Raw genomic sequence first — 10459 nt, 5'->3', positions numbered from 1 at the left:
GCCCTGGTGACATCGTACAGGAAATTTGTCACTTGTTTTTCAGTCACGTCTGACTCTCTATAACCCCATTTGGGCTTTTCTTGGCAGAGATACTGGAGTGGTTTGCCATTTCCTTCTCCAGCTCATTTTACAGATGAGGAAACTGAGGGAAGCAGGGTTAAATGACTTGCTTAGGGTCACACATCTGAGGCTAGATTTGAACTCAGGAAGATGAGTCTTCCTCATTATAGGCCCAGCACTCTATCCACTGCAGCAACTATCCACTCCATCTACCTAGCTGTCCCCAAAATGGGTTTACTTAGAACCAATGGAGATTGTCTTTTGTTAACTAGGGAAATTTTCTACTAATCTAAAAATCCTTCATTTCTGAGCCAGCTACTCACTGAGGTAACTTTTTATTAGAAGATCTCTCCCTGAGATCAGGGAAGAAATCTTTGGGTAGTTGCAGGAAAGATTTGAATTTTGACCTTGTCCCAGAGCAGACACCCCCCCCACACCCCCGTGCATCATGTGAATAGTAAATGTGCCTAGGGTGAGTATTGTGGGCTGACTGGAACACAAATGTCTGCTTTCTTAACTGGAGGGTAGGCCCTGGGAGGGTGACCTTTCACTTACAAATGAGCATTGCTATTTCTGCAAGCTCGTGGGGATAGCTCCAAATGCTTATGTGCTCGGCTGATGTTTGCATATCGGAATCTATTACTGGCAGAGACCCACAGGATGCAATGTGGGAAATGTAATTTGTCATGATTTTTTCTCATTTCAGAGTCAGCATTCTCTTCCATGGATTATTCTTTAAAAGGTAGCCCAGAGTACCGGAAAGAACACTGGACTTGGAGTCGGGAAGCTAGAGTTCCAGATCTTATCTTCTGTGACTTTCAATGTCTCATTTGACTGCTCTGGACCTCAATCTGTCATCCATAAAATAGGGTAATAATATCTGCCTGAACCGCCTCACAGAGGAGTCATGAGAGTCAAGTGACATGTAGTTTCTACTCTAGGCTTTAGTCTCCCTGCCCCAAGTCACACTTGTAGGTAGGATCCCACAGAGAGATGACCACTTCAGGTACAAGGTACTCTTTGGGTCCCCACTGGCTTGCAAGGCCATCCTGATGGGTTTACCTTTTAATAGACATAAGATATGTTAAGTATATTATATATGCTAAGTGCCATAGCAGACAGAGTACTGGGCCTGGAGTTAGGAAGACTCAGCTTCCAGAGTTCAAATCTGGCCTCAGACACTTTTAGCTGTGTGACCCTGGGCAAGTCACTTCACCTTGTTTGCCTCAGTTTCCTCATCTGTAAAATGAGCTAGAGAAGGAAGTGACAAACCACTCTAGTATCTTTGCCAAGAAAAACGCAAATGGGGTCACAGAGAGTCAGACAGGACTGAAAATGACTGAAAAAACAGCAACTATATATATATATATATATATATACATACACATGTATATACATATTTAGCATTTAATGAAATGATGTAGTAAAGATAGTAGCAAAATGTTTTTTCCCAAAAAGTTGTGGTGTGTTCTCTCACAGGTAAATCCACGAGCAGCATGGAGAGAGTAGCTATATGTAGAAGTCACACGTGCCAGGGAATGCAATCACACCAGGAAGGTTGGAGGAGGCTGCACCTGGGACCTCTTCCCAGCCCCAACATCATGGCTTCAGAGATCTAGAGCTGAAAGACACTTCAGAGGCCATCTAGTCCAACCCCCTTATTTCACACGTGAGGAAACTGAGGCTCAGGGTGGTTGAATGACTTGTCCAAAGATAAGTCAGAATTGGTATTTGAACTTAGCATTTTTTTTCACTGTACTCTGTTGCTTATATTGGATCTCTCTCTCCTGGGAGGATGGGGATAGGGGATGGGAGGAGTACCTGAATGGGACAAGATCTTTGAGGGCTGTGCTAGCATGGATAATGATAAAAGCTCTCATTTTTGGGTGTTTGAAGGTTTGCAAAACATGTTCATATACATGATCCCATTTGAGCACCCCAACTACCCTGTGAGGTAGTGGCTGTGGCTATTATTTCCATATCACATATGGGGAAAATGAAACTTAGAGTGGTAGTAACTTAGTTGTCCTTGGTCACACTACTAGAAAGTGCTGGAAGTTCAAAACCAGGAACCACTGTACCATGCTGTAGTGAGATGCAGCTGAACTTGATTCCAAATGAGAGAGCCAAAACCTGATCCTTACCTATCTGTGTCCAGGCACCCACTGGTGGCTGCCCCAAGTGGACCTCCCTGATCTGCATAGACTGCCTCGATGGGCTTCTGATATGTCGCTGGATTCCTCTGACACTTCTCCTAGCTGGATAGACACCTTCCTCTTACTCAAGGTAGACACCAAGACCCCTTCCTTTTACCTACTCACTTACCTTGCTAAGGTAGCCTTTCTCTGCCCTGGTAGGTCTGTCTCATCCGTTCTCCCAACCATCCACCATTTGTCTGTCCTGATCTGCCCCCATCCCTTAGTCCTGGTACTCTTTATATTGGAGGACAGGTTTGGTCCAAGGGGCTGGGGATAATAATGTTAATGGCTGACATTCCTTGAATGGTCTGAGCACTGAACACTGGGGGCGTTTTTGTCACCAGGACCCTGGATGGAGGACAGGAATCCCGGCATTCTCATCTCCTGGTTTTTATCCCAACATCCTTTGCAGTGTACCATATTGTCTCCCAAGGGATGTGAAGGTGCCTGAAGGGGAGCGTCAAAGGTGAGCTGGGCCCTTTCCCTCTAGCAATGGGTGTTCTACTGTTGGCCTATTATTTATTTTGCATTTTGGAGGGGAGAAGGCAGGGCAATTGGGGCTAAGTGACTTGCCCAAGGTCACACAGCTAGTAAGTATTAAGCATCTGAGGTTGGATTTGAATTCAGGTCCTCCTGACTCCAGGGCCGGTGCTCTGTTCATTGTGCCACCTAGCCGTCCCTGGCCTATTTTTTATGATAAGTGTGAGACCTGATTTAGTTAAGGATCATTTGTGGGTCTGCCTTACTCGTTATCCCTTATCCTGATGTTGGGTTAAATGAGATGATGGCTTTAAAAGGACTTTGTAGACTCTAAATGGTTTTGTAAACTGTAAAACACCCAAAACATGATAGTCACATATGAGAAAAGTGGGGCTCTCTTCAAAATGGCAGTTACAGTGAAAATGCCTGGTACTTTGAATATATGGGGGGAATAGAAAAATGTCTGGATGCAGGTGCTGGTCCTGGAGGCATCAAAAGCAGATGTTGCGGTGCCGATATTGACTTCATATTTCAGTTCACATACCGATTTCTTGATTGGAAGGCAACGGGCTCAAGTCCAGGATGATTTGATAGAAATTGCATCCAGCTTATTCATCACAGGGAAAAAATGTACCCAGGCATGTGGTTATTACTTTACTGATGAAAAATGAAATCTTATTTGGGTGTAAAGGTTCAGCTATAGCTAGGGGCCCCCTGGATGACTATGGCTTGGCGTGGGGGCAGGTCAGCAGGTGAATAAGAAAAGAAACCACCCCTTCCCTATTGGTGGTGATTCCTGGGCTATAAAAATTGTTGAACTGATTTTGATTGATCCCTGAATTTAGATTCAGAAAACTTCAGTTCTTGTCCTGATTTTGTCTCTAAATGACCTGTGTGAACTTGGGCAAGTCTTTTCTCCAATTTGGGCATCAGTTTCCCCATTTATAGAACAAGGGGGCAGGGGCAGCTAGGTAGTACAGTGAATAGAGCACCAGCCCTGGAGACAGGAGGACCTGAGTTCAAATCCGGTCTCAGACATTTAACACAAAATCTAGCCATGTGACCTTGGGCAAGTCACTTAACCTCAATTGCCCTCCAAAAAGAAAAAAAAAAGAATAGGGGGCTTGGGTTTGATGATCTCTAAAGGATGTAACAGGACTAAAAGTAAAATGAAATCCTGCATTTTCATTAAACTTGATGAAAAAATAATATTTCAACCAGCATAGTCACCTGGAGTACCCATTTATCAGAAACTTCCACAATTTCTTTGGCATCTCTGGCACCATCAGTTTTCCTTGCCTGATCTATTTTGGCTTCTCCACTTTCCATAATATCAGCCTTTCCCTTTTTCTCTTTGGGTAACTTTGGTTACCCTTGGTAAACTCTATTGTTTGTTGGTACTTTGGGGGGTTAACACTCCACAGGGTTAAGTTTGGCAGATGACTGTCTCTCTGTGGCTCATGCTCCTGTAGCATCTTCTTCAGCCTTTCTCTTGGGTATGTTGGGGACAGTGGCGAGGGCCCCTCATCCTGTGATTCTGCTTTGGAATTTGGGGTCCTTCTACAGGACTTTGCCTGAAGTGTCCCTTTGTCCAAGGGAAGAAGACAAAGGGAAAAAAGATGGTAGGGGCCATGTTTAGTTTGCTTAGGTGACTGGACAATCTCTAAGGCCCAAATCCTATGATCCTATGATCTGTTCAATGACTCTAGAGTATAATTGATCAAGCATGCATTAATTCTTGTTGGGTAGATGCCGAAAAAGTCAGATTTAGACTTGACATAAAGAATGAAAGCTATCCGAATAGGCTATCTTGGGGGACTGTCTTATCCCATGCCCCTTCCAGGGATGTCTTCAACCAGAGGTTTTATGGCCGCTTATGGTATGTGGGGATTCATTTTGAGGTATGGGCTGAATTAAATGGCTGCTAAGGTCCCCTCTGTCTCTGAAGCTCTATGTGCTAGGTACCTTTTCTTGTCTTTTTTTGCCTTTTGGAGGGCAATTGGGGTTAAGTAACTTGCCCAAAGTTACAAGGCTAGTTTTGTGTGTTTGTGTGTGTGTGGTTGTTAAGTGTCTGAGGCTGGAGCCACCCCTCTTTTCTCTTTTTGATTGATTTTAATTGATATCTTTTGTTTTTACACCCCCTAGATTTCTCCCTGTATTCTACTTTCTCTTCCATTCCAGAGAGTCATCTCTTATTATAAAGAACTTAGAAAAAAAGAGAGAAAAAAATCAACAAAACATTTATTCAAAGACCAGCCTAAGTTCAGAGAGAGTCATGGAAGAGAGGAGAAACCTTTGGCCATAGAAACTCACAAAGCCTGATAAGTTCTGTGTGTGTGTGTGTGCATGTGTGTATGTGTGTATGTGTGTGGTATGTGGTGTATGTATGTATGTGTGTGTGGTATGTGTATTAGGTGGAGTGTGTATGTATGTATGTGTGTTCTATGTGGTGTGTGTGTGTGGTATGTGTGTGTATTTGTGGTGTGTGTGTGTGTGTATGGTGTGTGCCCAAGGGTGCTTGGCTATCCATAGCAGCAGAAGTGTTACCCACACCAGAGAAATAGCAGATGCTTAAAATATTTATGTAAGTATGGGGGGAGAGGGAGAAGAAGGGCAGATGCCTCTCTTTCCTGTTCTCAGGCTAGAGTATTGGCAGACCTCAGGTGTTCAACTACAATTTTTGGTGCCTTTGAAAGCCACCCCAAACTGGATGGTGGCAATCACAGGGTTAACATGGTTCAAGGCAGAATGGCTGGTTTGTGGGGACAATGGCTTTTCCTGAGTGTTAAGGGCCTTATTACACTTTCAATGTCCTTGTAACATGCTTTATGCTGGCAAAGGTATATTGTAAGTGAAATACAAGGCAGGAGTAATTCAAATTCTTTGCTTGGTGGCATTCTGTGAACCTGGAAGCTACTGTTCCAATATGACTCAAACCCTGGGAAATCTATTGCCATAGTAGAAAAGAGTACTGAAGAGCTTTGCAAATCCTTTTTGGCCTTCTAGGTCCCCAAGCTACCTTTTCCCCATTCCCTTCCTCCTAATGGCCTCAGGCAGGGGCATGGAGGTTTACCTGTCCCTTGGGATTTGTGGATTTAGCTAGTGCCTGAGGGCGCTGAGCTGCTGGGCATGGCTGTCATGCCTCAGGCAAGGCAGGAGGAAGAAAGGGGAATGATTTACAGTGGTTATACTCTGGTCTGGTTGGTGTGGCCAAGTCACGAGCGGCTGTGGCCCAGGACCAAGCTGGCTGCTCCGTGCAGGCTGGGGGCACAGAATACAAGCTTTATATAAAGGGCTGAAGCCTTGGGGAGACAGCCTGAGTCAAGTAAATAGGGTTCAATTAATTTAATTCAATTCAATATGTCTTATATTTTGTCTCCTGACTCAATGACTCAATACAGATTTCCTGGCCTGCATGCAGAATCCCAGAATCTCAGAGGTCATGCAGTCCAACCTATACCTGGATAGAAATCCTTTCTATGACATTTCAAACAAGTGGCCATACAACCTCTGCTTGATTGCCCTCAGTGATAGGAAGCTCACTACCTCTTTTTTTAAAAAAAAATTTATTCTGAACTTAAGAAATAAAACAAGCATTTCCATAATATAGTAGAAGAGAAAAAAGATGATTGTACATGAGACTGTAAATCTATCATGTACAATTTTCTATTTTTTAAAAAATATATTTAATAATAAAATATATTTAATAAAATTAAATATGAGTAAAATTTGATATATTAAAGTCATCATGTAACTTTTCCCCCTTTTTTTCTTCCCTCCTCCTTTCTCTGCCCTAGAGATGGCTACCATTAGACACACCCATACCCACACCCACACGTAAAACCATTTTCCACATCCTTCTATTTCTCAGTTCTTTCTCATATGTCCTTTGTAGTTAATTTGGGTATTTATAATAGTCAAAATGACTTTAGTCGCTCCAAGTTGTTCTTAAAACAATATTGTTGTTACTGTGCATCTTTCTCTTGGTTCTGTTATTTTCCTCTTCATTATTTTGTACAAGTCTATCCATGTTTTCCTAACATCATCAAGCTCATCATTTTTTATAGCAATGTAGTATTCTATTATGATCACAAACCACAACTTGTTCAGCACTCATTACCTCATAGAGGAATTTTACTTTTAGCCAGCTCCCCAATGGCAAGTTTTTCCTGGCATCCATTCTGAATCATGCAATCATTCTGACTGGTCCACTACCTATTTATGTTACACAGCCTCAACTGGGCCCTTTCTGCTGCTAGGCAATTTTTCTATACCTCATTTATCAAATCACTCTTCCACCCTCCCCAGCAGACCTTTTCATTCCTTCTCAAACCTCCCATGGCTCATCCTCTCTGTCTCCTTTCACTTGAGAACTTTGCCTCATATTGTCCTGAAAAAACTGTGACTATTCCCTGAGAACTCTTTCTTTTCCCTCTTCCTCATCTCCCATGACCCAGATGTCTTCTTCTACTTCCTCCATCTCTGGCCCCATCTCATGTGAAGAGGTGGCCATTCTTGTCAAAGCAAACTCCTCTCTGTGCCCAAGTGATACCATTCCATCCCATCTCCCCTGCAGGTTATTCCCTCTTCTACCCCCACTTTCTCATTTATCTATTTCTATCTCTCCTATCATCAACCCCCTTCCACTTCATTCATCAACCCCCTTCCACTTCATTCATCCATACTTGCTAGCTATTGTCCCATATATCTCCTGTCTTTTGTGACTGGACTCCTTGAGAAGGTTGTCTACAACAGGTACCTCTCACTTTCCTCTTAACTCTACAATCTGGCTTCCAACCTCATCATTCAGCTGAAACTTCCTTCCTCTTCAAAGTTACCAATGATCTCTTCTTACATACCTGGAATTTTTTCCTTCCTTATTTCTGACTCCTGGCTTTCTTCAAATTCCAGCTAAAATCCCACCTTCCACAGGAAGTTTTCCCCCATCCCTCTTAATTTCAACACTTTCCTTTTGTTGATTATCTCAAATTTACCCTCTGTGTAGCTTGTTTGTACACAGTTACTTGGGGCAGCTAGGTGGCACAGTGGATAGAGTGTTGGACCTGGAGTCAGGAGGACTGGAGTGCAAAATTGGCCTCAGACACTTACTAGCTGTGTGACCCTGGGCAAGTCACTTAACCTTGTTTGCCTCAGTTCCTCATCTGTAAAATGAGCTGGGAAAGGAAATTGCAAACCAGTCCAGTATCTTTGCCAAGAAAACCTTAAATGGGGTCACAGTCATATATGATTGAACAATGACTGAAAAACAACATATATGGTTGCTTGCATGTTGTCTCCCCCATTAGACTGTGAGCTCCCTGAGAACAGGGACTATTTTTTTACCTTTCTTTGTATCACCAGTGCTTAGCACAATGCCTCCTACATATTAGGCATTTCATAAGTGTTTATTGACTGACTAAAACGTCCATGCCATTTGACTCAGAGATTCTTCTTCTAGGCATATAATCCAAGGAGGGCACTGACAAAAAGAAAGGCACTATATTGTAATGAGAGTGTAAATTTTAAAGATCTTCCCTGCCCCTAGGCTAACATGCACCTGGAGCCTGGGATGGGAGGCTTGTTTTTCAGTAGATACTTTTTGATTGGCCAGTGGGTCCAAAAGGTTGTTACATTCTCTGAGCCAGGAGAAGGCTATATAAGCCCTGATGTGTAGCTTTGTTTTGGGACTCACTTTGAGAAGTGTTCTGTGATTTGATCTGAATTCTGGGAAGCCGTTGTTGAGAGTCCCCCGGCTTTGAAAAACCCAGAATGTGGAAACCCAGATGTTGACTGGGTATGGATGTAATGGTTGGACAGTTTGGAAATCTGTCTACTTGATGTTTCTGTCTTGATAATTATGCCTGTATATTTTGAGGTTCAGGGTGCTGACCTTTTCTCCTGAACAAGGTAAACGATATATGTCTGACTGATTAAAGTAAGCTTGTTAACCCATTTTTGAGTTGCTTTCCTCTAACAAAGAAGATCCAAGAACCTGTGGTAGCTGCAAACCCTGAGGAGCTTGGGGTGCTTGCTGCTACATATATACACCTAAACATGTATGTCAGCACTTTTTGTGACAACACAAAATTTGTGTACAAATTGTGGCATGATAATGTGATGAAATATTACAGTGCTGTAAGGAACAACCAAAATTAAGAATAGAAAGAAACATAGGAAGACTTATAGGAACTGATATGAACAAAGTGAAATAAATGATGCCAAGAAAACAGTATACACAATGACTGAAACAATGTAAATGAAAAAAAAAACATCCACATAAAACAATCAAAACCGAGTGTCGCAAAATTCTAAAGACCAAGCTTGGTGCCAAATGAGGCATATGAGAAGACACCCCTCCTTGATGCTTTGCAGAGATGGGGGTCCATGAAATTGTAATATTGTACATAACTTTTTTTTTTTTGCTTTTTTTTTTGGAGGGGGAAAGGCAGGGCAATTGGGGTTAAGTGATTTGCCCAAGGTCACATGGCTAGTTTTTTGTGTTAAGTGTCTGAGGTCAAATTTGAGGTCACGTCCTCCTGACTCCAGGGCTGGTGCTCTATTCACTGTGCTTTCTAGCTGCCCCTGCACATAACTTCTGATATTCTGATGTGTTGTTTGGTTTTATTGAACTTTGTTCTCTTGTAGAATCCTTTGTTATAAAGGGATGGCTCTTTGGAAGAAAAAGGAGGAATGATGCAGGGGGAAATACAAGAGATGTAAAAACAAATATCAATAAAGAAAACTAAAAAAAATTGGCTGAGGAGTCCATTGGAACCCATCTTCTGTCTGCAACCCAGCTTCTATCTTGAACAAACTGTCCTTTTTGGGTTCTATTTCCTGATGAAGAAATGACCCTTCTCCTTGCCAAGGGCAACTCCTACTTTTGCACCTTAATCCACATAATTCTCATGTTCACCATGGCCAAAAATGTATGTCTCCTTCTTCTCCTCATGGCCATCACCTCTCTGTTGGGACGTGGGTGACATGCTTCATCACTGGTCCTCTAGAATCATGGTTAGGCATTGCATTGATCAGAGATGAACACCTTTCAAAAGAAAAATATGCCAACTATCAGCAACCATTTCAAAATTATTCAAATTCACTAACGATCAGAGACATACAAATTAAAATGACCCCCTCATGCACATAAATTTAGTCAAGCTGCCTGAAAATGGGAAAATTTAATGTAGACGATGTGGAAAGACAGATGTGATAATTCATTGCTATTGAATTGTAAATTGCTACAGTTCTGGAATACAATTTGGAATCATGCCAGAAAAGTTACTAAATTGTTCATACCCTTTGACCCAAAGATTCTATTATTAGGTTTACATACCAATGAGGATAATAATATCAAAATAAGACCCAACAGTAGGGGTATATGGGAGCTCACAAGAGCTAATTATTAAATTTCCAGTGTGTGCATTTATACCTCAGAAACTGGCAAACACTACAAATCAGGGCTTGATTTATTGTTTTGTTGATTGTCTAGACTTAAGAAAGTGATGGAGGAAATGTTAATGATGCAGCTTAAACTTAAGAGTGTTTTGAGTGCGCAATTTTTTTTTTCTTTTGGAGAGTCATTTGTTAAAAATTTAGCAGCATACGCCTGCACCTATACCAAATTATTCCTAGAAGAATTATTTATAACAACAAAAAGCTGGAAACAAACTATGTGCCAAGCACTTGGGAGCGGCTGAAAAACCTGTGGTATATGAATG

The 10459-nt window shown here is 42.0% G+C and overlaps 1 long non-coding RNA gene across 1 annotated transcript; it reads left to right on the top strand.

Moving 5' to 3' along the window:
• The first annotated feature begins 782 nt into the window (after window positions 1–782).
• LOC138150599 (uncharacterized) lies at window positions 783–9455 on the top strand. The gene is made up of 4 exons (XR_011165594.1): window positions 783–930; window positions 2219–2346; window positions 2603–2724; window positions 9384–9455. It is a non-coding gene; the product is annotated as an uncharacterized lncRNA (long non-coding RNA).
• The last annotated feature ends 1004 nt before the right edge of the window (window positions 9456–10459 follow it).

This window comes from Petaurus breviceps, unplaced genomic scaffold, assembly GCF_028583685.1.
Source record: "Petaurus breviceps papuanus isolate PSGF00001 unplaced genomic scaffold, PetGlider_PUasm1.0 90881, whole genome shotgun sequence".
NCBI lineage: Eukaryota > Metazoa > Chordata > Mammalia > Diprotodontia > Petauridae > Petaurus > Petaurus breviceps.
This window is presented reverse-complemented; position numbering and strand designations above follow the sequence as displayed.